This window comes from Canis lupus, chromosome 15 (assembly GCF_003254725.2).
Source record: "Canis lupus dingo isolate Sandy chromosome 15, ASM325472v2, whole genome shotgun sequence".
In the NCBI taxonomy this organism is placed as follows: Eukaryota; Metazoa; Chordata; class Mammalia; order Carnivora; family Canidae; genus Canis; species Canis lupus.
Genome location: NC_064257.1, coordinates 64214983 through 64237372, shown reverse-complemented (window position 1 = coordinate 64237372; position 22390 = coordinate 64214983). Strand labels below are relative to the sequence as shown.

At 44.3% G+C, this 22390-nt stretch overlaps 1 long non-coding RNA gene across 2 annotated transcripts; it reads right to left on the bottom strand.

Annotated features, from left to right (window-relative positions):
• Positions 1–729: 729 nt before the first annotated feature.
• LOC118350783 (uncharacterized) lies at positions 730–13439 on the bottom strand. 2 transcript variants are annotated; one of them, XR_004805280.2, is made up of 4 exons: positions 13253–13439; positions 12558–12759; positions 1359–1625; positions 730–994 (listed from the first exon to the last, which is right to left on the bottom strand). It is a non-coding gene; the product is annotated as an uncharacterized LOC118350783 (long non-coding RNA). The 2 variants fall into 2 exon arrangements; XR_004805281.2 differs by lacking the exon at positions 12558–12759.
• Positions 13440–22390: the final 8951 nt, after the last annotated feature.

Here is a 22390-nt window from a genome sequence, read left to right as displayed (position 1 = left end):
AATCTATGTGAAATCAGTTCCAAAAGACCGAAGATAAGGAAATATTTTTATGGTGATCCCAAAAGGGGAGAATGTTTATCACCTAGATGATAGGTTGCTAAACTTAACCAGACTGGTGAGGGTCCTTGCCTCCATTTCATAAACAGCAGTTCTTTCTGGGTTGTTTAGCCTGAAGCAGGGAGGACAGAGGCAAGGAGGGAGGTGGGGAAGGTAGCTTGCATGATAGATTTCTTCGAATATTTGAAGAGTTGTCACATAGAAAATAAATTCTATTCGAACTGCTCAGTCCCGATGGCTGCAACAAGGACCCGAGGGTTAGAGGCAGATGAATTTGGATTCAATAGAAAGAAGATCTGTCTAAAATTCTAATGAGAGAATAGATTCCTCTGGGAAATAATGAGTTCCCTGGCACTGGAAATGCTCGTGCTGGGTATTGAGAAGGAAATTCAAATAATTCCATGTCACTCCTAACCTAGAGATTCTGACATTCCAAGATGAGATGACCTTAAACAGCCTTTTTCAGCCATAAAATGTGAGTACAACATGTCAAGATTTCTTCTTTGAACACGGTTTAAAATGACCAGATGGCCACTAAGAAACCATTTCTGCTTAAACTGCCATGAAATGAGACATTTAAAAAAATAATTTAAAAAGCAAGTTAGCATATAAATGGCTTAAGAATTCCCCATATTCTAGACTATCTTCAAATTGCAATTTAATTTAGGACGAGCACTTCTGGTTTATGGTAATATCTTTATGCTTACCTGCTCCCATAGAAATACAAATAAATAAATACTTAAATGTATTTATTGCAAATCACGGTCTATTTGGTCCCATCAGTGATGCAACTGGACAATCTCTGCATCCTTAGTCTATCAACGAGTCCAGGGGAATGTCGATGATCCAGTCATTTCGGTGTAGGTTATGTAGGTTACTTTTCAACATGGCCCAGGTCACCGTCTTTGAGCTATCTGGAATATATTTCCAAGCATGCCTGAGGGCATGAAATGGAGATTTAATGCAGCACTAGGAACACGGATCGCACTAAAACACAGTCAACATTCCCAGGAACAAAGAAATCTTAAGGAAGGAGTCTTTGAAACTACAGCTGATGCCCAGAGAAGATGAGGGCAAACCTTAAAGCGCAGCCCAGACTGAGAGGCTGTTATTGAGTCTCCAGCTGTGATGACAAATGACGTTTGTAAATCTTAATAACTTCTAACTGCCGTATCCCTTTCTTTGGGCAAACTGTCAAGATGGTAAATGCAGCAGAAAAATCCCCTTGAGTTCAAGTAAATAACTTTAACTCTCTCCCTTCAAAGGTTCCTAATATGAGATTTTCGTTTTTCATTATGTACCTTTCATTTATTCAGCATCTTCCTCATCCTAAAAAAGCCTTGGAAGCATCCGTCCTTATTGCTGTCTCTTATGGTCTTTGTTTTATAAATGAGGCATAAGGTCTTTGTTTTATAAGGCGAGCCTCGGCATTGGAGTTAGAATCTAGGTCTCTTCCTTCTGAATCCAAAACGTCACCTGGCACACGATCTCCTTCTGCCACCTTCGTGCTGACAACTTCATTAATAAGACTCATTTCCAGTCAATCCAGACTTGCAAATTGTCATTGCCTATGGTTCCAGGGACAAGAAAGAAATTAGACCCCTCCTTTAGAAACTCACTTAGCAGAAAGTGGGAAGGGAAAGAAATTAAAACACGTTATAAAAACCTCCCCTCAGCCCTCTCAACGTTTACGTTTCCATCGTCTCTCTCAGTGGAAAGATATATTTACGCTGCAGTTATTTCCAACTATCTGCCCCCCATGAATCAACATGATGGCTCTGCAAACAATAAACCTCTTTCCCAGCTTTACAGAGAAAATGTGGCCAAAAGTCTTTTGTCCAGAGAAGAGACTCAAGCTGTCTGCACCTTCTTAATGGTCACTTCTACGATGCCCTGCTCAGGAAGAAAGAAATAAAATAACTAAGGATGGAAAATATTATCTTCTCCCTCCCACGCCCACTTCATAGCCTGATTTCCCCCTTCATTTCCAATGTGATAGCATTCACTCAGACCCTTATTGTCTCATGCCTGGAATGATCTGATTTTCCCAATCCCACCATTATTTCTCTGCTTCATTCCCCTCATACGTAGAGGGGAGAATAATAACGATTCCTCTCTCACTGGATGGCTGTGGGAAAGAAATGAGTAAACACGTGGGAAGCGTTTCGATGGGTACCTGGCATACAACAAGCACTCAATAAATGTTAGCCCCAAGTAAAATCTTATCCTCTACACTATAAAACTGATAATTCTACAATGAAAATCTGGGTATATCCAGAATCCACCACGTCCCATCTCTTTCATGGTTACCCCCTCTGGTCCAAACCCCATCATCACTTGTCTAGAGTATCCCAACAGCCTCTTTACTGGCCTTGCTGATTCTGCTCTGGACCTTACACTGCAGACTGTGCCTAGCTCAGGAGCCCAAGGATCCCTCTGAATTTTAAGTTGGCTCTTACCACCCTCTGTTCACTCTTTCTCATGCTCGTGTGCACTTGCTCCCTCTCTCTGTCTGTCTCTCTGTCTTCCCATTCCCTCCCTCTCTCTCCCTAATGGTTGCTCATCTCACTGCAATATAAACCTAAGTCTCTATAGTGGTCGATAAGGCCTTGCAGAGCCCATGACCCCCCTCCAGTTACGCCCCTGATCTCATCTTCACCTACGCGGCTCTTAGTTTACTTAACTCCAGCCCCCCCAGGCCTCCAGGATTCTTCACACAGGCCTGGCTTGCTCCCAGATTGAGGCCGGTGAACCCCGATTTCCTCCGCCCGCCACACCTTCTCCTCCCACCCCTCCCACCCCATCTGCATCACTTCCTCCAGTTTCTTCAAATCTTGAAGGACCACCCGATTTTGAACTGCAGCTCTTCCTTGTCCACCCCAGCACGACCGATCCCCTTAATCTGCTCTTTATTTTTCCATGGCACACACCAGCCTTTAAATGATAATATTGATGGTTTCCCACCAGTAGAAAGTCAACCCCCCAGGGACAGAGATTTTTATCACATAGTTTATTGATGTTCCCCTAATGCCTGGAAAAATGCCCGGCACATAACATGTTCCAAACACATGTATCCTATAAAACAGTGAATAAATAAATGAGTCGAAGTGTTCCCATTCTGCTGCATCCCCTTCAGGCTTTCCCGGCTGCCAGAGGTCAGGCCAGACTTCTTAGCCACAAAAACCTGTAACCCTCTGCCCTTCCCCATTCCTTCAGCCCCGCTCTCTGCCAGCACACTGCACTTGGTATGTTGTTGCAGCTTCTTGGTCCTACAGCCTTCTGCTGACCTGAGTGCCTCATCTACCCGGCAAATATCTCCCACCCTCCAGGACGTCACCTGGACTGCGAAGCTTCTCTTGATTCTCCAGTTCCCGGCAGTGTATTCCTCTTCCCTTTGTGCTTCTGGTCTAACCCGAGAACTCTTATCTCAGCACCAGTCACTGCAGTGGTTTCATTTGCTTTCATTGGTTTCCACGGCTATCCGCTTGGACCACATGAAGGCAGGGAACCTACTCATTTGCCCGGCCCGGTGCAACCAGGGCAAACCAGGTCTTATGGGTCATAGTACTCAAGATAGACTGTTGTGTATGCTTAGGAAAGAGTAAAAAATGTCCACTGGACCCTGCTGGTTCTAACACATCTAATAGCAGAGGGCGGGTTAGACAGGAAAGCACCTCCCGGTCAGCTATCCTGCCTCAGTGCTTGGAACTCCAGCCCAGTGCTGATGCTCTCAAGGAAGATAAAGGAGCTGAGGCAGAGAGTACTGCATGTGGATGGATGGAAGGCGGGGGTCCCACCAGGAGTGCACGAAGCCCTGGGCTACAGGCTTCATACCCGCTGACGGAGGCAGGGTGGTGAAGGAGAGGTCCCACTGGGCCACCTGAATCTCTAGATCTTTCCTGAATTGCACTAACTCCAGGCTGTTCCTCTTGAAGCACGGGGGCCAGGGGATAGACAATCACACAGGAGGGGATTGCTCCAAGGAGCTTCCAGTAGTGGAAGCTAAATAAGATGCTAGGCAGGAAGAGATGAGGAGTCAGAGAGAGAGAGAGAGTAAAGGAGAAAGAGAAAAGAAAAAAACAAAACAAAACAAGAAGTGCTACTTTTCCTCCATCAAAACCGCCCTTGCAATGCCCCGCATGCCATTAGCCCAAATTTCAACCCACAACCTTTCAGTGGGGGCGATCCCTGAGCACTAGCCCCATAGAGCTTCTTATGGTGCTGCCCTTTCACTATGGCTTTTAAGTATCCTCCCCCTTTCCCACTGATCATAAACTCTCCTTCGGTTCAGGCATTTTCCCTGGTTTTATTATCTGTTCCTTGGGCCAGGGTCACATAACATGCTGACTAAGGTTAATTACTTCATTAATTCCCCTACTTTCCCGATGCGCAGTATTACTTTTATCACCTTCTGTTCAAAGATGAGTTGAATTCATTAGTAGGATTTTGTGCGTGAAGGTCAGTTAAACATCAAATTGCAGGCCAAGAGAGAGGAAATAAGAAAAGCCCATAGGGCTGCCCCTGAAAGTCCTCTCCCAAATGTGGTCTGCGCTCAGTTTATCTTGCTGAGCATATTATAACCCACCCCGGGCACAGCTCTGCTTCTTCCACCCCACATTTTCCAGCAAAACACATACCCACAGCATAAACAGACCAGGAGAACCGTCTGCCATCTTCCCAGGGTACTTCCTTCACCCTCACATCCGCCCAAGCCATTCATTCAACAATCAGGAGGACGGTACCTGCTATATGCCGGGAGCACTGCAAGGCTTTGGGCAGGTAGCATATTACGTACAACTCTGCTCTCAGAACATAGGGTGCGATTAAAGAGCAGAAAAATAAATCAATGGTTTTGTAAAGTGTGATGAATATATAGTGACAATAACACGAGTAGCAATGGTGGCTGAGATTAATTAAATGTGTACTATGCTCCAGCCACTCTTACTCTTCACATATTATTAACTCATTTATCTATTAAGTCAACAGCCCTATAAAGGCAATTACTATTATTCTTCTCTGTTTTGCAGATGAGGAAAATTGAAGCACAAAGAGTTAAGTAATTTGTCCAACCAGTTGATAAAAGTCTGAGTCCTGATTCAGACCCAGACACATATCCTGAGGCACATAAAACAAATTGAGGGGCCAGGACTCCATTCTTCAACTCCACCTGGGAACACTTCTACACCTGCGGTCTCTGTTCCTGACTCGTTGGCCAGCACTTCTGTGGCACGCAGAGCACTTGCGTGTGCCATGCGCTGCTGGTTATACAGAAAGCCTGCAAAGTTGAGAGCACAAAGCCATGTAAGGTGCAATAGTAAAATGGTACACTTAGCACGGTACAGGAAAGCTATGAATAAGGTACAGAAGAAGCACTGGGCAGGGAGTGGGCCTGCTCTCCATGGTAAAGATTAGGGAAGTTTTATCATGGAAGGACTTTGCACAACCAGAAGTAGGAAAGCATTCTTGAAAGGGGGGCTCCTGGGTGGCTCGTGGTTGAGCATCTGCCTGTGGTTAGGTCGTGATTCTGGGGTCCCGGGATTCAGTCCCATGTTGGGCTCCCTGCATGGAACCTGCTTCTCCCTCTGCCTGTGTCTCTGCCTCTCTCTCTGTGTCTCTCATGAATAAATAAATAAAATCTTAAAAAAAAAATAAAGAATTATTGAAAGACATTAAAGGTGGAGGGAATCCCCCATCGCTTTTCTTTAGGAAAGTCTCTCCTCTTTCAAAACCATCCTTGAAATTTTCTTCAAGGAGCCTCCACCTCAATATTTGTGCTGCTTAATTTCAGGTATCAACCTGACTGGGACACGGGGCATGGGGCAGGGTGGGTGCTCAGATACTGGGTTAAATGCTTTCTGGGTGTGTCTGATGGGTGTTTCTGGATGAGATTGACATGTGAATCTGTAGACTAAGGAAAGCAGACTGCCCTCCCGAATGTGGGTGGACCTCATCCAACCCGCGGCTGAGGCCGAAGCAGAACAGAAGGAGTGGGTTAGGGGGGATTTGCTCTCTGCCTGACTGTTTTTGAGCCGGGACACCAGTCTTTTGCACTCAGACTGGAACTACGCCAGTGGCCTTCCCAGTTCTCCAGCTTGTAGGTGGTGGGACTTCACGGCTTCCACAACTGCGTGTGCCACCAAAGTCCTTGAAATAAAGGACTGTTTATTAGTTCACCACCGGGTCTGTTTCTCTGGAGAGCTCAGACTAGAACAATCCTATTCTGGTCACCTTTTTCATGTGTTTCCTTGGCACGCATATGTCGTTGGTTAGGGCATCATAGTGCAGCTGCTATGATATGGGAGTGTCTCCACATAAGCATAGGGGGTCCTCACAGTGAGAAATCACAGAATTCAATATTCTTCCTCGTTGCTCCACCCAGTAGCCACTCAATAGATGTGGTTCCCTTGCTGCCTGTGCTAGGATTTCCCAGCACCTGGAAGCAGCAGGAAGGCTTGTCCTTTGGGGGTTGCACGCTCTTTCTAGCAACATCACACATGGCCAGTTATCATAAGGCAAGTTCAGAAAGATGTAAGCAAAGCAGTCGTCTATTTAGGGCATCCTTTAGATCTGAATGACCACTAACTTATACTCTGGCCGGAGGCACCAGACAAACCCTAGCCCTCAAGTAAGTCTGGTCCCCATCATGGGGACTTGGACTTTTTGGAAGGACAATCCATGCCTATTTAGAATATAAACTGTAAAAAAAAAAAAAAAAAAAAGAAGCTGAGCTTCACTCATCTTTGAATATTTATGGATGGAACACAAAGTTTCATGCTTTCTCCACACTAAACTCTGGTTGCCTCTAATTTAAGAAGGAAGAACTAGAGGAAGCTCTCATTGCAGTGAAATCTCCCCAGAAGAGATTATTGGAAATGAATTCGTCTGCATCCACGGAAAGTCTCCATCTCAGAATGCATTTAGGACTGGTACTCATTAGCTCCCCATGTATATTCGAGCATTCTCCATGTGCTGAAACAGCACCTTAGTCAAGCCTGGACGCAGCATTAGATGAGATAAAGTCTTTGCCTCATAGGGGAGTAAGAGAGATCTCTACAATGAACTTGAAGTAATTAAAGCCTCGTGAACCATGTTAAGTCTGTGAAGAAATTAAAGCAGCATTAGGAAGTAGAGACTGAAATCGGTTCGTAGTGTGTGCATGCATGTATGATGTATGAGTGCGTGCGCGTGTTTGGGCTCCTTTAGATATGTTGCTCAGGGGTGGCTTCTCTAAGGAGGTGAAATCTGAAATGCAAACTATAAGATAAAATAAAAAAAGGATATTTCAGGCAAAGGAAACAGTAAATTCAAAGGCCCTGGAGTGAAAATGGCTTGGTGTGATGAGGAACAAGAATGGCACTATGGCAGGGGGCGCCTGGGTGGTTCCTTCTGCTGAGCATCTGACTCCTCATCTCAGCCCAGGTCTTAATCTCAGGGTCGTGAGTTCAAGTCCCATGTTGGGCTCCACACTGGAGCCTACTTTAAAAAAAAAAAAAAAAGAAAGAAAAAGTTAAAGAATGCCGCCCTGGCAGGAGCATCACAGGTAGCAGGGAGAATGACAGAGATGAAGCAGAAAACAGTCATGGGCCAGATCTTGGAGTGTCCCATAAGGCATGGGAACCACACGGGACTTAGGGTTTCCCCCAAAATTTGATAGGAATTCATCGTAGAAGAGAAATAATGTGAGAATCTAATTTATCTTTTCACAAGATGACTTTAACTATTGAGTGTGCAAGGGGTAGAAAGGTGGACTCCCAAAGACAAGTTACAAGTGAGAAGTTAGTCCAGGTGAGAAAGGGTGGTGTGTCGGCCTAGGATTAGTGACATATTGTCATGTAATGGAATTTGGGGTATATTTTAAAAGTGGAGCTGACAGGATTTGCTGATAGTTTGGTTGATAGGACAAGAGAGAGAAAAGCTGACTTCTAGAGAGAGCTCGATACTCCGCGAAGATAAAGAAGCTGGAGCTCAAGGCCACTCACCTGGAAGGACATTTTTCCAGGCATTTGCGATGAGCCCTAGAAATGTCATACTTGTGATTTTATAATCCTTTTCTTTAACAGGACCCCTAGGATGTCAGGGCCCACAGAGCCTGAATCTTCCTTAGTTCCAAGGTTTTAGCCCGAGTAACCAAGCAAAAAGGATCACATTAAGAAAGCGTAAAAAGTTGTTCAAATCACATATCGAAGGCATGTAACGTCTAGAGCCACGCTAACCAACCGTCACTGGTACATTGACCAAGAACGCCTCATGGGATACGATTATAAAGCAACTCTATTTTTTGTCTCCTCCAGTCCTTATTTTGCTGTTGTTTTATTATCATTTTTCCCTGTTCCTAAATGACAACTCAGAAGATCCTTCTTTTATATTTTTAAATACCTTTAAATATGTCGCAGTGCGAATAATAAAAGTTGACAAGTCTCGTTCAGAATCAGGATGCCTGATTCTCATTCAAAGGCGAGACCTTCCCTTGCTCCCAGGGCGCTGCTGCCAGGAGCAAGGCTGAAGCCGGGAAGGAGTGTGGTTGGCTGCTCCTCCCCTTCTCTCTGCTCCCCGTCATAGGCACCTGCTGCCTCTGACATGGCCAACGCGGGCGTGGGAGAGTGAGAGGAGAGAAGGGCAAGGGAAGCAGGACAGTCCTTACTGGACTGGCACGATCGTAACTGGGCTAAACTCTCAGAGCCTGGCAGATGGTTGGAACTGGCCTCTCCTTTGATGAGCACATTCACTTATTGCTCAGGAAACTTCCGCCACCAGGGGGGTCTTTCTGAGGTTCCCTTGATTCTTTTGGGCACATCCCTATTTCGCCTTGGTGCCTAGATCCTGGGAACTTGACTGTATCCTTAGCTTCCCCTTGCTGAGCCCTGTGTGTCCACCCAGGGGGTTTCTTGGCACCGAGACAGCTGTAGCCCAACACTTCCCCTGTGTGGAATATGCTGCCTGCAGTCCACCGCTGACAAGTGGAAGCATCCTTCTCCCTCTGCCCCTCCCCTGCTCTCTCTCTCTCTCTCTTAAAAAAGGAGAGAGGTATTTTTCCACTACAGCCCCAAGGGTATAGACCAATCCTAGGACACTTATCCTTCAGCCCATCCATCAGCACCTAGAGCTGTGCTCTTCGTGTCTTCAGGTAGGGTTCCCACATAGCCGCTGTGAGCTCACAATGACCTCAGGAAGCTCTCAGTGACCTCCTTATAGGGCATCCTTTTCAGTCGAGATGAGGGGGAAGCCCCACTTATCCTTTCCCTTTAGAAGAAGGTAAGACATAGCACACAAACAGCTGTCTCCAAAAAGTCCTCTTCTTCCCCAAATCCTCCTTTTACTTGTCATAGCCAACTAATTTTTGGACACCTGTAGTTTTCAATTTCAGATCAGTGTTCTCTCTCACAATAGCTGCCGCCTCTATCTTAATATCCTTAAGCTTCCCCCTCTGCTGTGTCCTCTGCCTCTCTCTCTGTGTCTCTCATGAATAAATAAATAGAATCTTAAAAAAAATTCTGATTTTTAATATCAGTAGTTCTCAAAATGAGCTTCCGATGACTGCTTAATATCCTTAATATCCTGCTTAGCCCAGTCCAGCTTCAATGAACAGTTACGAATAACCGTTCTTACCTTACCCAAACATTGCAGATTCAGATCTTGTTACATCATTTTAACCAGGTGCTTCATCACACCTTACTTACATTCATTCTTCTTCTATACTTGTGAGCTTAATAAATTTCTGTAACTTGTAATTCTTCAAATTCCAAAATAGGTAAGGTCATGTGGTCATACCAAGTGAGGATGTTCAACCCTTCCTCCACACTGGCGGTTGGCTCATTTGATGACACACTAAGAAAGCAAGCTTCGGTTTACAGAGATTTTGTGAGTTGTCCCTGGAAACTTTCAGTATTGCTTCATTTCTTCACCAGTCAAAACACAGGGACAGCTGGGTGGCCCAGTGGTTTAGCGCCTCCTTCAGCCCAGAGCCTGATCCTGGAGACCCGGGATCAAGTCCCATATTGGGCTCCCTGCAGGGAGCCTGCTTCTCCCTCTGCCTGTGTTTTTGTCTCTCTCTGTGTGTCTCATAAATAAATAAATAAAATCTTTTTAAAAATTCTGATTTTTAATATCTGTAGTTCTCAAAATGAGCTTCTGATGACTACTGATGAAGACATGGCTTGTACTGCCACTTTGTTATTACCCTCAGAACACTATGCTCATTATTGGTTTTCTTTTCTTTTCTTTTTAAGATTTTATTTATTTATTCATGATAGAGAGAGAGAGAGAGAGAGGCAGAGACACAGGCAGAGGGAGAAGCAGACTCCATGCCGGGAGCCCAATGCAGGACTCGATCCCAGGACTCCAGGATCATGCCCTGGGCCAAGGCAGGCACTGAACTGCTGAGCCACCCAGGGATCCCCTCATTATTGGTTTTCTTTTTGAAATTTCAATACAAACAAATATCCATAATTATCATTTTGTACATCTTATTTCCACTTTTTCCTCTTCATTGTCCTTTCTTCATTTGTACCTTTATGCCATGCACATCCCCATCCCAACAGACACACACACACAGACACACATGCAGGCATGCACATACAGCCCCAACGTGATTATCTTGGGCTTGGCCCTCCAATATGAGGCCTCAAAACTCTGCAGCAAGCAGCAGTGGTCAGAAGGCCAGCATCACCTGACCAAGGAGTCTGGAAGCTACCAGAGGCGGTAGGAGTGGATCCAGTGTTAGACTTTCTGGAATGGATGGCTTCCTGCTGGTTGAAAACCAGAAGTGCTAGTAGGAATAGACGGTGATGGAAAGAGAAGAAATGACACATAATTGGAGAAAAATTCAAGACTGGAGCTAGGAGTTTTCTGAAGACAAGAATGAGGTCCAGCTATCCTGCCCCAAATAATGGTTAGGCCCAGGGCAAGAATAAAAGTAGAGACCCCCATATCGTGTATCTAAATATTGTAAAAATATAATGTGAGCTAAAGACTGTTCAAAAATATATGTTCTATTCCCCCATCTTAACAAATATGTACTATTAAGAACAAAATAAACAGTTGTGTGAAGCTATGCTCTGTATCTGAGTAAGGATGAATGAACTTAATTATTATTGCATAAATCTGGGTGTTCTGTTATCAGCGGCCCAGTCCGGGAGGCCTAGTGATGTGTGGATGAGTAATAAAATAGACATTTGTGACCTGTAAATGATAAATAGGTATATTTATATTTTTAATAGTTTATATCACTATAAGTTATATACTTAATTGTTTATAAATGATTAATGTCCATTCTTTAAGACCATTTTTCTTTGTTTACCTTTATTTCAGCAAAATCACTAATTATCTTATTATAATAAAAATTATCCACATAATTTAATGGGAAACAATATGGAGCTTCCTCAAAACTTAAAAACTGATCTACCATATGACCCAGCAATCCCACTTCTGGGTGTATACCCAAAGGAAATGAAAACAGGATCTCAAAGACACGTGCATTCCCCTGTTTATTGCAGCGCTATTCACAAGACCCAACATATGGAAACAGGCTGAGTGCTCATCAACAGATGAATGGATATAGAAGGTATGATATATATTTACGATGGAATATTATTCGGTCATGAAAAGGAGGACATCCTGCCATGTGCAACAACATAGATAAACCTTGAAAACATTAGGTTAAGTGAAATAAGTTAGAGAAAAGACAAGTAGTATATGATATCACTTATATGTGGAATCTAAAAAAATCATAAAAAGAGAGTAGAATGATGGTATTTAATTTTTTTTTAATTTAAAAAATAAAAAAAGAAAATCTAAACTAGGTTTAATTTGAGATTTTTGACTAGGAGTTACAGGGTTTAAAGAGAATGTGGTTTGGCCAGAATAATTGTGTTATTTATAAGAGGTATTTGAGAGGCTCAGCTTTCTTCTGCCTTTACTTCACCTTTGCCTTCTATCTCGTGCTGGAACCTGCCCTGATTCCATGAATAAAGCAGCAACCGCGTTACACGGTAATGCCACAAGCCCGGGTCCAACACGCCACCCATGGCAGTGTGAAGGCTTGTGAAGTGTTCACAAAAGGCCCATACTCACGCCTTCAGAGTGTGTGGAGTGTGTGGAGTGTGCATTGCTTTGGATCTAAGGGTTAGAAACAGGAAAGCTCAAAGTGCATTCTCTGCTGCAGACTTGTTAAAACGCCCTCCCCCCACCCCACTGTGTGGGTAAAACATACAGTCGACAACTTCAGATGCATCATCAGAGGTGGGACTCCGTGTTAGGGACTCAGTGTTTGTGTCCCCCCTACATTCCTATGTTGAAGCCCTACCCCACCAATGTGATGTTATCTGGAGGTGCAGCCTCCTCCAGGAGGTGATTAGGGTCAGATGAGATCAGGAGGATGGGCTCCACATGATGGGATTAATGCTCTTAGAGAGGAGACACGAGCTCATGCTCCCTCACGCTCGTGCTCGCCCTCCCTCTTATTCTCGGCCACGTGAGGACATAACCACAAAGACAGCACTTACTAGAAATTCAATCAGCTGCATCTGGATCTCGGGCTTCCCAGCCTCCATAACTGTGAGAAAATAAGTGTGTTGTATAGGGTCTCGGTCTGTGGTGCTGGGTATGGCAGCCTGGGCTGACCGGTGTGCTACGGAATCATTGTCGTTAACTCCACGGAAAGGGGATGAGTGGCGACAACAGGTTGGAGCACATGACTTCTTAGTCCTGAACACACATAAATCCTCTTTGAATAAGAAAGAGAGTTTTGGGCATCATTTTTGTTATATTCTACATGTGGCCAATCTTTTTAGGGTGAAATGAGGCAGTTATGTGCACAGCACGTCTCCTGGGAGCTCCACCTCTCACCTCTACCGTGGTGTGGAAATACCCTCCCTCGGGGTCACTCTTTAAGGCACCTTCTGGAAAAACAGGCATTTTTAACTGGGTCATTCTAAAGGAATGCCAAAAAAACCTTGTAACCTCTCGGGGGGATGACCTGGACTCCGATGAAGCTGTTTCAGGTTTCTAATCTGATTCTCTCAGCAGCTCCCGAAGGAGGCAGGGCAAGTACTACTGCTCTTGCTGTAGGAAGGAGTATCACAGGGAACGGATGAGTGACTCGCCTTAATCTACACAGATGTCAGATCCCAAATCCTAGAAATGCAAAACCATCCTGCAGCTTCCTTGGAGTCAGGGAACAAGCTGGGAGGTTACTTACTGAGCTGGGATCAGTGCGAGGGGGTGGGAGCCACAAGAGAACCGGCTATGAAGAGCTTATCCTCTCTGCAGCATGGGGCTCAGTTCACCAGGGAAAGTGGCTCCGCCTGAGTGATGCAGAATCAACGCTGACACATTCATCCCTGGTTCTGACCTCCTTATTGGCCAAGTCCCTCCTCTTTGCTTTTATTACACTTCTTTCTGTGTTCAAGAGATTTTCATGACGCAGTGTACTTTAAGAATGCACATGGTTAATAATAAGGCTCAAAGTGATTATTTCCCAACTTCTAGCATCTTTGCCTGTCCTTGCACCCGTTGCTCCCTCCGTCTGGATGCTCTTCCTTTCTGTCCCTCCACCACTACCACACCCACGCCCACAAGCTTACATATTGATCAGAGCAATACATGCTAATTATGCAAATGCAGAAGACCAGAAGTTAATTTACAAAGATACTAACAGGTTTTGTGTCAGGACATCTAAGTGGTCTTTCTGTGAGATCATGATAGTGACTTTATCAATTTAAGATGCAATAAAATACCACTCAAAATACTTTTCTCTGGGAATTCCTCTCAAACTAGTAGTTACTAGCTGGTAACTTTACTCCTGTTACAGCAGGTAAACCTTCTGTTCCGTAACCTGCTAGAGAGAGAGAAAGAGCACATGGACTTTGGAGCTATGTAAATCCCGCTTCTGCCTCTTTCTAACAGTGTTTATTTAACCTTTGAGCCTGAGTTTTCTCATCTGTAGGACTGAAATAACCCTTACCTAGGAGGGTAAGGACCAGAGGTCACCTGTGTAAGGCAGCTGGTGCAGTGGCTGACCTATGACGTGTATGTAATACAGGTAGTTCTCATCTTGCCGAGACCGCTTCCACGGACAGCAGCGTGTAATCCATCTCACGTCCCCCAATGTGCAGCAGAGGCTCCAGCACAAAGCCGGCACTCTAAAAACGTGCATAGAATAAATACACAAATGTATGAACAAATGAATGGATGCAGGGGACACAGTAATCCCATTGGTAGGTCATCTACTAGAACACCGAAGCCCCCCAGCCAAAGACCAGTGACAACACTTGTGTGGTTGGACCAGTTGGGTTCACCTCCACAGCCAGGGAGACTGTGCACCATGGACATCTCCGTCGGGTTAGGAAGGGTTCATGACAGGAGCCGGACTTTGTGTCAAGACTCGTTTGGAGAAGGCTCAAGGAAATGGGGCTTTGCTTTGGATCGAGTGCTGTCAGGAAGCGGGTACGAATCTATGACTGGATCTTATCTAGAGAGAAGGAGAGTAGAGCAAGGCTGGTGCTGTGTTTCCTAAAGATCTAGCAGCCACTTGTCTTAGGCAGGATAGGAGGGATGCTGGGGCGTCTTTGCGGTTTGGATGATGTTCATGGTTTTGTAGTGTTCAGACCTGATTACGGGGTGGTCTTGTTGTCTCGATCCATGACAGTCACAGACTGACCTTGTCCTGTTGTGCCCAAGATTGCGAATCCGAGAAACCACTGAGAAGCCGACAACGATGCAAGTGCACGAGGGTTTATGTACAAGCTGGAGCTTGGGTCCAAGTATACTCCACACCACAGAGCAGGGACCTGGACCCCGAAGTGGGTTACAGCTGGGTTTTTTATAGGCTGGTCTAGGGGACCTCCAGAAGGGGTGGAGGAATTTCTCAGGTTCTGTTAACATTCTGATATGGGGCTTTCAAGGGCATTGAGCTCTGTTCTCATTCTAATATGGGGCTTTCTACCACGGGGGTGGGCTCTCTTGTCTTTCTGATATGGGATTCCCTACGAGGACATTGAGGACATTCTGCAGTTTTTCCTATAAAGTTCAGCTCTTATTCACAGGGGCCTAAGATGGCTGTACTTGTGCTAATGCTAAACTTGAGGTGGGATGGCCTTGATTTTTCTTGGCCTCCACAGTCCGATGCTGCTGTTCTATGAAATTTTTCAACAGGAAGGCACCCAACCCTAGGGATGGGTGCCAGGCCTGCTCTCAATGCTGGGGCAGTGTTTCTTTCCCTCACTCTGGAAGAGCTTTCTGGTTAGCAAGATTTCATTATTATTATTTTTCACGCATAAGTTTAATTGACATACAATGTTGCATTGGTTTCAGGCATACAATATAGTGATTCAATAAGTCTAACAAGATTTAATTCTTAAAAATCTGTCTCTAAGGACTTGGGTCTATCCCTCTGTGGGACATTTACCTATTTTTCATTGACTATTAACCAAATTCCTGTATTTAAGCATGTGAATGTTTAACTTTTACCAAGAAATCTCCATTTGATGACTCCACTTGTTCAGGTTAAGGTTGGAAAAATAAATGAGAATGATACTATAGCACAAAAAAAATCAAATCAGGGCTTTTTCATTTTCTTCTCTTATGTGAAGTTATTTGGTCACAGGTCCAAAAATGAGATAGGCCCCAAAATTTAGAGGAAGAAATATAATAGCCAAAATTTAAAAAAACTTCTAGTACACCTTAACCATAGAAAAGGCCAGAGTTGAATATTATCAAAACCAGCTCATCCTAGATGACAGCAGCACGGCACTGAAACCTTCCCAGAGAAATAGTATTAGTAGCGTGCCAGTCACTGTACATAGCTTTTAGATCTTGCCAACAACATTTTAATTTAAATTATATTACCCTCGGTTTACAGCAGATGGAATCCGAGGCTCGAGAATGTCAAGTAACCCTTTCAAGGTCTCACCCGGTGGGTGATAAGGCTGGGATCAGAACTCAAGCCTGGGGGCACCTGGGTGGCTCAGTCGGTTAAAGGTCAAACCCTAGATCTCAGCTCAGGTCTTGATCTCAGGGTTGTGAGTTCAAGCCTTGCACTGGGCTCCGTGCTGGCGTGTGGAGGCTACTTAAAAAAGCAAACAAAACCCCCAAAATCCTCAAGGCTGCATGACTGCGTGGACCACAGCACCTCCTCATTCTGCTCCTTCCCAGAGCCACTGCCGACACGTCTTTAATGATGTTAGCATGAGAGTGAGGCCAATCAGAAACACTCGAAAATTACAAGTCTAAAACTTAGGGTTTTGAGAATTGTCACCTGTAATGAGAATGTATTAAAATGAAGACGGATAAAGTTACCAAGACAACTGCAAAAATAAGGTGATGAACCAGATGGGATCGAATGGGGAAAAAGCACTTTATTCTGGGTTTTGTTTGTTGGCAGGGTTTGTGTGTGTGTGTTTGGTGATGACACAGATCCCCACGGAGAAACACAGGACACCCAATCAATGTACTGGTTGGTCGCTGGAAAGAAATGTCAGTTTAGGTTGTCCAGACAGCAGACGCTAAGACAATAGAGATGCAGAGATTTAGAAATGCAGAGGCGTGTTGGAAAGGCGAGAGGGGGAATGCCCTTGAAGGGTGTCTTCGTCCAGGCAGGCTGCGAGAGTAGAACACCATGAAGCGCCTGGCTTCGAAGCAACGGAGATTTCGTTCTCACCGTCGTGGGTGCTGGTGTGAGCAAGAGCATCCTCCCTCCAGGCCTCCTGCCCCTTCCTTAGCCAGCACGGGAGACAAAGGGAAGAGGCAGGGGTGGGAAGACAAAGGGAAGAGGCAGGGGTGGGCACAGAGCCTCTCAAGCACAGGGTGCCTGTCACCCATGACGGAGGGGCCGAGGAAGCTGACTTGGCGCAGGCCTCCACCCCCAGCGCCCATCCTGAGCCACGAGCAGAGGCGCCGGGGCCTGCAGGCCCGCTCTGGCCACTGGGTGACGGGGGCTGCTGTGGAGCGGGGCCTCAGCCCCCCGGCCCGGGTGGTCCTGAGGGCCCGGAGCTGGAGGCGGCTGTGGCCTGGCCTCCCCGAGTGGAGGGCACACTCCTCCCTGCAGGGACAGAGCCAAGGGGCCCCTGCCCGTGGCCGTCGGGGAGCACGTTCTACCAAGGAGTGGGGTGTCCTCCTCAACACCCACTGCGGACCAGCTGCAATTCCTTCGGGGCGGCCCCTTCCTTGTCCTGGGCTTAGGGGCGTCAAGCGGCATCACATGCTCAGGGGGCTGAGGAGCTGCCAGTCCTGGGAAAGAGTGAGGAAGCCGCCTCGAAGTCAAACAGCCCTGAGCAAAGAGGTTGCCGGTGGAAACGAGCAGACCATCAGGGCAGCATTGCCACTGACCCCCCCCCCCCCGCCCCCCCCAAGGCGAGGGCACCGTCCACAGGAAGGCGAATGCACTTGCCCACGGGCCCAGAATGATAGAACCTGCTAGAAGCCCGTCCATCCTACACACTCACTCTCCTTAAGGAGCTTCGGCACACAGTAGGCCGATCCTGCAGAACTAGATAGAAATTCTGTTTCTAAACACGAAAAGCTAAGTACCTGTTTTGGAGGCTATTAATCGTACCGTGCTTAAGACCCATGAGATCTCTCCGGAAAAGACGGTTAAGTATTGCGTACACATACCACACTGCGTAGCACCAGTCCTGTGAAATGGCTTTGATTTTGAGTTCATTGATGTTGTTGCACCTAAAACAGACCCACAGATGCCAAGGTAAAATTCTTCCAAAGGCCCTATTTTAATGGAATCTCCTAGCTTTCATAGTCTTTGTATTGTCAAAACTTAGTTTAAAAAAATTCTGTTTTCCTAGGGGAAATGTGGCTGTGTGGTACGTCTTCGTGTCTGACTCAGTTTTGAGATCATGGCCACAGGTCGTGTATGTTTTGTAGCAGAAGTCTATACGGTATACGCAGAGGAGATAAAAAAATACACTTAACTTTGAAATCAGTCCTTACGTCTAATATTTCCTAGAGACTTCTAATTCAGTTGCTTTTAGAAGACTAGTAATTTGTATCATAATGCATAGTTTGAAAATGTATTAGAAAATACTGACAATTTCTGATGATGTGTCCCCTTAACAATATTTAAACAGTTTACTATGTTTATCGGACTCAGGAGTCAAACGAAGGAGAGAAGGCTCTACTGACATGAGATGGCATCTCTACTCCGCCTCTCCTAACCCGCTCCCACTCTCGAGTACAAATCAGGTGACTTTGCCATATTGTCTGTTGGGGAAACCAACAGGCGCACATCTAAATGTCGTATGAAATGAGGGGCAGGGAAATCCCATTTGGTGGAGGATGCCTTGAGTTTCGATATTCTGTGATCATATAACTTCCCCTGCTTTGTCTATGAGGCTCCTGGGAGTTAGGGAGAGTGCGAGTAGAGATGCCGTCTCATTTAAATGGAAATGATCTCTGTCTTGTTTGACTACTGAGAACGGGTTCCTAACTCACTCCCTCTCTCAAATACAAATCAGGTCATTTTGCCATATTGGGAAGGGACAGCCTAGCCCCATCTCCCTGTCACCTTATTCTCCCATTCTGTGGCATTAGCCCCTCCAGGTCTACCGAAGAAGGAAACCTTGTTTTACAGTTTCTGTCCTCCCCATTCCTTTCTTTTCTTTTCTTTTCCTTTTTTTTTTTTGTTTTGTGTAGCATTTACCAGAATTTTAAGTCATTATTAGTTGGTATTTGTTAAATGTCTATCCTCCAACGAGATTCTTGGGTCTTGAAGGGCAGGAGCTCTGTTTTCCTTGCTTCCTGCTGTGTTCCAGGGCCTGAAACTAGTAGGCTTATGCCTACTTCCATTTTTCTCACAACGTTAGTGTATTTTTGTTGTTGTTTGTTTGTTTTTTAAGATTTATTTTTATTTATTTATTTATGATAGACATAGAGAGAGAGATTGAGAGAGAGGCAGAGACACAGAGGAGGGAAGAGCAGGCTCCATGCCGGGAGCCTGATGCGGGACTCGATCTCGGGACTCCAGGATTGTGCCCTGGCCCGAAGGCAGGCGCCAAACCGCTGTGCCACTCAGGGATCCCACATTAGTGTATTTTGTATATAATTTTTAACTCCAACATCATTGGAAATTATCAGTATTTTTAAACTAATTTTTAAACTATGCAATGGCTACCTAGACCGATTTGTATACTTGAAAATTATAAGATGTTGTTTTGTGCATGTATCTATTATTTCTTTTTTACGTATCTATTTTTTAACACAAATTTTATCCAAGTGCAACACACTTACTGACAAATACATACATCATAGGTGTACAGCTCATGATTTCTCTGAAATGAGCACACCTACATCCAGGGTCCAGATAAAAAAATGGGACATTTCAGGCACCCCCAGAAGCCCTGCCTATGACTCCTTCCAGGCGCTGCTCTCCTTACGCAAGAGTAGTCACTATGCTGATCTTTAATAACAGATTAATTTTGTCTGGTCTTGGACCTTTTCAAATCAAATCATGTTGTACATAGTCTTATGATTCTTCCTTCTTTCCCTCAATTGATGTTTAAGGATGAGATCATCCTTACTATCGTCCGTAGTTGTGCTTATTCTTATTATTGTACAGTATTCTATTGCATGAATATATCATAATTTGTTTTATCTTGCCGTATTTATTTATCTATATTGTCATCAGACATATATTATTTTGGTTATTATGTATAGTGCAAACATTCTTTTTAACAATTTTAAGAGATTTTATTTATTTGAGAGAAAGAGAAAGAGCATGAGTGGGAGGAGAGGGAGAGGGGGAAGCAGACTCTGAAAAGCAGGGGTCCTGACCTGGGGCTCAATCCCAGGACCCTGGGGTCATGACCTGAGTCGAAGGCAGACGCTTACCCGTCTAAGCCACCCAGGCGCCCCTATGTGAACCTTCCTGTGCAGAGCTCTTGGTGAACATATGTACATGTTTTGGGTTTCTACATAGCTAGGAGTGGAATTATAGATCCCTGGAGGGAGTTCTTTGGGGCATATGCCCAGATGTGAGATTGCCGGGTCAGGGGGTATTTTCACACGAAGTTTGCCCACGCACAGGTAGATTGCTCTCCAGACGCCTGCGCCAGCTGTCACTCCCACCACAGCGCATGAGGGTTGTATTTTCTCCACATTTTTGTCAGCACTTCATGCTACCTAATTTTCTAATTCTTGACAAAACCATGGGGTGAACAGTGCTATTTCTTTGCTATCCAATTACCGTTTTCTTAACTAATAGTGAGGTGGAGCACTTCTTGATGTATTTATCAGCTGAATGAATCACCTCTTCATTACCTCTGTCATTTTTCTTTTAATTTTTCTGCCTTTTTGTTGACTTGCAAATCAGAACCATAATGAGATATCACCTTACACCTGCATAAGTTTCTTTATATGTACCAAATATATATCAGTATTGGAAATATTCCCTGCCAGTCTGTTGTCCAAATATTGCCTACGGTGTTCCGCATTGTACAAAAATATTTAAAATTGCTTTATGTAGTCAAATCCACTGGCTTTTTTTCTCATTGTTTTGTGGGTTTTGAGGGGGGATTGTTTTGCTTTGCTTTGTTTTGTCTTGATTGCTTTTAGCATCTGAATTTCTAAGGTCTTATTTAAGAACACTTAACCTGTAATGAGGTCAACAAGAATTTTGTAGCTCTCTCTCTCTCTTTTAAAATAATTATACCCAATGTGGGGCTCTAACTTACAACCTACAATCAAGAGTTGCATGGTTTATGGCCTGAGCCGGCCAGGTGTCCCTGTAGCTTTTTCTCTCATAATTAAATCTTGAATCCATTTCTCTAATGCTTTGTGAGGAAGCCAACTTTATTTCTCTCCATAAAGGTAGCCAATTTGTCCTGATTTGTGATACCATCCCTGTTACATAATAAATATCCACATAAAAGATGGATCTGTTTTTCGATTCTATTCCAGCATTAGCATCACACTGGCTATAAAATACAATTAGGAAAGTAAATCTGTGCTCTTTAATTTTTCTTAGTTATTTGTAAACCTTTATTCATCTACATAAATTTTAGAATTGCTCAACTTCCTTTAAAATAGATGCTACTTGGGGTGCCTGGGTAGCTCAGTCAGTTAAGCATCTGCCTTCAGCTCAGGTTGTGATCCCAGGGTTTTGGGATGGAGCCCACATGAGGCTCCCTGCACAGTGGGGAGTCTGCTTCTCCCTCTCCCCTTGCCCGTTCTCTCTCTCTCTCTTTCTCTCATTCACTCTTTCAAATAAATAAATAAAATATTGACAAAATAAGAAGTAAAATAAAACAGATACTACTAGTATTACGACTGGAATTGCATTGAATTTATAGATGAATTTTGGGCAAATTGATATATTTACAATATAGATCGACTAATCTATGAACAGTCTTTCTCTACAGTATGTATTCTAAGTTTTCTAAGGATACTCTGCAATAGTTATGTTAAACTCTTATAGTACCTACTTCTACACTACAGGGAAATATACTAATATAAATAAAATGTTTCATGTAAAAGATATAAACATATATTGGTCTTGTATATTATAAATAGAATTGTGCTTGTTTGTGGCTTACAGAATATAGAGGTGGTAGAAAAAAAAAAAAAGCGACATAGACTAAAAAGTTACGATGTCAGGCAGACCATGAATTGGATTCCAGATTCTTTACTCACTGGCTGTAAGAATTTGAGAAAACTATTTAATCTGTGCCTCAACTCCCAATCTCCCAAACAGAAACAATACCCGTGCATAAATGAGATGACATGAAAGATGCCTGGTACATGGTGGGTATTCCATAAATGATAACTTCTCTCTATCTCTCTCTCTCTCTTTTTTTTTTTTTTGACCTAGGAATCAGTCCCACAAAAGAACACTAACTCTGATTCTCCAGCATCTTTGATAAAGCTAGACTCACTTTCAACACCATCCCCATCACCCCCATAGTTTTCTCTCACTTCCAGGACGAGAAAATGAAATTCATTTCGGTCTTAGAAGAAGCCACGGATTGATTCCCCTCCCCCTTTATCTTCCTATGTCGTTCAAAGGCCTGAGTACTGTTGACCATCATCTTAGGCAGGCATGTGTCACTGATATACAAATATAAAATTCTCCTTTTTCTCTCCCCAGAAAGAAGTCCCTGCGTGTGCTGTATCCTTAATCATACACGCGATCGCAGTCAATATTTCGTGTCTGTAACCTTCCAGCTGTTCCTTATCACGTTGTCCTATTTAATTCTTGCATGTATTTTTCAAGTTCCAATTATATATTCATGTTACTTTATCTATTTGTTGCGTCCCTCCTCCACTAGACCATGAGCTCATGAAAACAGAGTCTCCAATTGTAAGGAGTCAACTTACCCAGATTATGTACTCA